General features: G+C 38.0%; 1 pseudogene; it reads right to left on the reverse strand.

Annotated features, from left to right (window-relative positions):
• Nucleotides 1-3,328: 3,328 nt before the first annotated feature.
• Nucleotides 3,329-4,315, reverse strand: LOC139815398 (uncharacterized; annotated as a pseudogene).
• Between the last annotated feature and the right edge of the window lie 264 nt (nt 4,316-4,579).

The following is a 4,579-nucleotide window of genomic DNA, read 5'->3' on the forward strand; positions in this document are numbered from 1 at the left end:
AACTCTCTCCTCTCACTCTCTCCAATGGAGAATTCTGTCTTGTGACATGTTGACAACCTATTTTGCGTTGCGTTAAATTTCTTTATTATTTGCTCTGTACTTGTGCTATAACGTTTAACGTATTCGTGAAACTCGTAAAATTGACCGTATGGTAAGATTTGCAAGAAATACATATGCGGAAGAAACATTCTCCACTCCTTTCGATAGTCGAAAACGGCTTGTTTTTCCGTATTTCCGTATGTTTAGGCTTCGTTTTATGGCTGTTTGTTTATTGTCGAGGGAAAAGGATAGTATCCGGTCAATTTTAAAAGTGTGCTGAAATGATCTATAGTGATTTTTTATTGAAATGTCTTTTTATTTCGGAAAATACCGCAACATAAAATAGGGTAATTTCTCGCCTCGATAGCAAGAAATTCAATATGGCTGCGGTAACTACCCAGGAGCCTTAATACTAACCACAATTACAGAGGATCTAATAGAAGACGTGAAAGACACGATAGACTACCTGACATATTCGCAAGAAGGAGTCATACTCACCCGCCTATTACCAATAGAAAAAATAATAACCGAACTAAAAGAGGCAACGTCATAATTGACGCGTGGATCCCACTTTCCATTTAAAGCTAGACTAGAAAATTGGAACGATATACAAAGCTATGTAGAAATTAACGCGTATTATGATAAACCGAACATTTATACGATAGTCAAATTTCCCGTGGTAGCATACCCCGTGTATGAAATAATAAGAACGACACCATTACCTGTCTATAACCACGCGAATATTTTTACATTTTTAAGAATTACTCACAACATATTAGCAATAGATAAAGAGAATCATAATTACATAACGCTAGAGGAACGCGATTTAAACGACTGTAAACGAAACGGAATAAAATATGTATGTAACCGAAACTACCCGGTATACTTTGTAAAAGCCGACGCACCATGCGAAGTACAAGTTTACGTAAAAACGCCAGAATATGTAAACACCTGCGAGAAACGTCAAATAATGTCAAACGTAACCTTATGGATAACATTAAGCGAACTACAAACATGGCTATTCTCAACGCCGAAAAAACAACAGCTAACGATTCAATGTAATGAACAGGCAAAACAAAAAATAGAAATAGAAAGAACAGGGAAACTAAGTATAGTCGAAAATTGTAAACTAACCACACCCGACATTATTATAAAAACAAAAAGACAAACGACTATGAAACAAATAGAAATGCACTTAGCAGATTTCAACCTAACGCTAACAAACAAAAATAAAAATACTAACGAACAAGCGAAAAAAGAAATTAGATTAGAACCTGTAATTAGGAATCCGAACGAATTAATGGAATTAAGTCTAGAAATAAGCGACATAAATAAAGAGTTGGAAAAGTCCCAAGACACCCTAATAAAAAATCCCTATGTCATATATCCCGTAGGATCGATACTAATACACTTACGATAATAATAATACTAAGCGTAATAGGAATAAGTACTTATGTAATTAAAAGAATTAAAAAACGAGCAAGCGCCCGATCGCAAATACAGGGCGATCCAGCGATGTTATATTAAAAGATAAGAAAAATGTAACCGTAGGAAAATAATAAAGAAAATAAACCTACCTAATAGAAATAGAAATAGAATAAGCAGCGAAAAAATTGTAACGAAAACTACAGACCGTAGTTTCCTTCTCTCAAAGGGGGAGGGATGTTGCGGCCCCAATTAATGTAATAATAAAATATAAATTAAGAAAGCAAAGAGAATAATAATAGGAAACGCGACCGCGAAAGCCCGAAAGAATTACGCAACGCCGAATCAGCAAGAGATGAGTTGCGCGATCGGCCCACATACGATCGAGCAACTCAGCTATATCGAAGGACAGGACGAGGATACAAAAGGAAACGAGAACAGGAGACGAGAGGGCAATCGGAGTCAGGGAGCAGATCAGTAACGGGTTTCTCTTGTACGGAAATAACTGTAAAGCAGATTCAATTAAAGTATTCTTTATTCAAAGTACCGTTTATCTAAGAGTGTTCTATCAGTCACCCATCCCGCCTCCTCCTTGGAACGATCGAATCTTAGTGTACCCAAAAAGGGGCACAACAATGTTTCAAATTAGAGAAAACAATCGAAGGTTGTCAGAGAACACGACCGCGGAATACAAACTCTTATATGCTCGAGATAACGATCACTTGATAAGGACCCGAATGGTTAACCTTCAAGTAATGGTTAATTCTTAAAAATGACAATATAAACCCTAAAAATATGAACCCTCAAATGAAAGTAACACCCAAAGAGAACAAACCCCATATTTAAATGTTCTCAATTTGCTTCCGCCGATAATACATACCCGCAAAAGAGAACATCACCACACACTATGCAAAGTTTATATATATAAAATAATTTTATTTTGTGTGCCAATTATTTCCACCAATTATCTCAGAAAGTATGTTGGTTTATTGGAAAAGTGTTTTAGATAAAAGTTGATATAATGTAATATCGATGATTTCGACGTCAATTAGACGTCGATTCGATGGGTCATTTTTCGCTGGGTAGGGCCTAAGTCAAATTTTTTAAATGAAGATTATTAGATTGAACGAACTTACCGTGAAGTTCGATCACAATTATGCCCTTTGTCTCGTCCGGATGGAAACTATGTAGTCGTGCCGCTGCACGCCTATCAACAACAGTATTTAAAGTCCCGCCAAAAAGCAAAAGAGAGGCCGCTTCCTGCGGCCGCGCGCGCTGCGTGTCCGTCGCGCGCGCCTCGCCTCTTCATAAGTTCCAAGCCTCTTTGCAAATCGCTAATTTTTGGGGTAGAAAATAATTATTGGGTGGGTGTCCATCCGGACGAGACAAAGGGCATAATTGTGATCGAATTTCACAGGTAAGTTCGTTCAATCTAATAATTATGCCTTTTTATCTCGTCCGGATGGAAACTATGTAGTTGTTTATAGCCTAGCGATTTGACAATTATGATCGATCTTATAAGGAACTGTGAGCGAAAAATATATTCCATTAATACAAAGTACAAGATACTCGTGAATAACATGAAAACATACAATCTTCTGCTCAGAGATATAGTCTTAAACCTATAATAATAATCTAAATCTCTACTCAAAGTTATAGTCATATAAAGATGATATAATATATACTTATAAAGATACTATAAACGATAATAGTTATTAAGATAATATAATCTTATGTTCGAAACTAAAGTTTTGTACTTATACAAATAAAATGCGTTAAGTAAATAATATATATACTAACAACTCTTATTAAAAGAACGCAAAACTAATTATTTTGATTTCGAGTTGCGCTAATACTTGCTGTGCTATGCTAATAAAACAGCGTTACTGAATTCCTCGGGATTAATAAGCGGTCTATTATAGAAGTTGGCGAAGACCCGGGACTCGTCCGTCCAATCTGCCGCACGTTTAATGAAATCAAGGGAGACTCCCCTTGAAGATGCTCGAGATGTTGAGGTGTGACGAGTACTATGTGCCGAAAATATGGAAGTGTCTATTCCACAATCTTCCAGACCCCGGCGAATCCAACGACTAATTGTTTGTGACGATACAGCTTTGTAAGGTTTAGCTAAAGAAATAAATAAAAAATTGCATGAAGAAGAACGCAAATCTTTGGTATTTTCTAAATAATGTTCCATGAGACGAACAATGCAGAGGTTCTCCTGATTAACAAAACGAAAGAAAGTAAAAAAGGGTTGAAATCGACCCGGAGCCGAGGTTTTAATTCGATCCGGTTCGCGAATGATCAGTTTGTCATTTAAAGAAATCTGTGAAATTCTAAGTAATGCGAATGTTTGAGCTCTGTGACCAGTTGCAAGAGCGAGGAGGAGTATCAATTTTTTAGTGAGCACTTTTAAGGGAACTCCTTCATACGGGTAGATAAAAGACAGTTTGGCTATCACGGGAGCGGGGTCCCAGACAAAATCATACCGCGGACGAGGCGGTTTGAGTGCGGAGACGCCCCTACAAAAGCGTTTGACCGTGGGATGATTCCCGATCTTGTTCTAAGAAATAAGGGAAATAGCCGATCTCATTGTATTTAGGGTCGAGAAAGAGGAGATATTCGGCAATTCCTGAGCTAAAAACTGCAAGAAGTGAGCTACTGAGGGCGCGTAAAGCGATATCTGATGATGTTGGCAGTAGTTCCACCAGGAGCGAAACAAGTAGGAATATTGCTTGATGGTTGATTCTGATAAGGAAGCTAGTAATGCTGGTATTGCTATATCTGGAACTGACCGGGCCCTGAACGTTTCCCTGATAACTTCGTGACCCCCAGGGAAAGGGTCCTCCATGTTGGGTGGCAGCTTCTGAAAAGTGATGATAAAAGAGAATAATTAGGGGGAAGAATCAGTGGTTCGGAGATCAAGAGACGACTGAGCAATGAAAACCATGGCTGCGAAGGCCACCAAGGAACTATTAGAGTTCCCGTTGCTTCGTCGTCAATTATTTTTTTAAGAACGCGTGGCAGAAGGATGAAAGGTGGAAAAGCGTAAAAATTTAGATTTTTCCACAAAAGGGTAAACGCGTCTACGGCTGCTGAACCTGGATCAGGAAAC

Source organism: Temnothorax longispinosus, chromosome 6 (assembly GCF_030848805.1).
Source record: "Temnothorax longispinosus isolate EJ_2023e chromosome 6, Tlon_JGU_v1, whole genome shotgun sequence".
Classification (NCBI taxonomy): domain Eukaryota; kingdom Metazoa; phylum Arthropoda; class Insecta; order Hymenoptera; family Formicidae; genus Temnothorax; species Temnothorax longispinosus.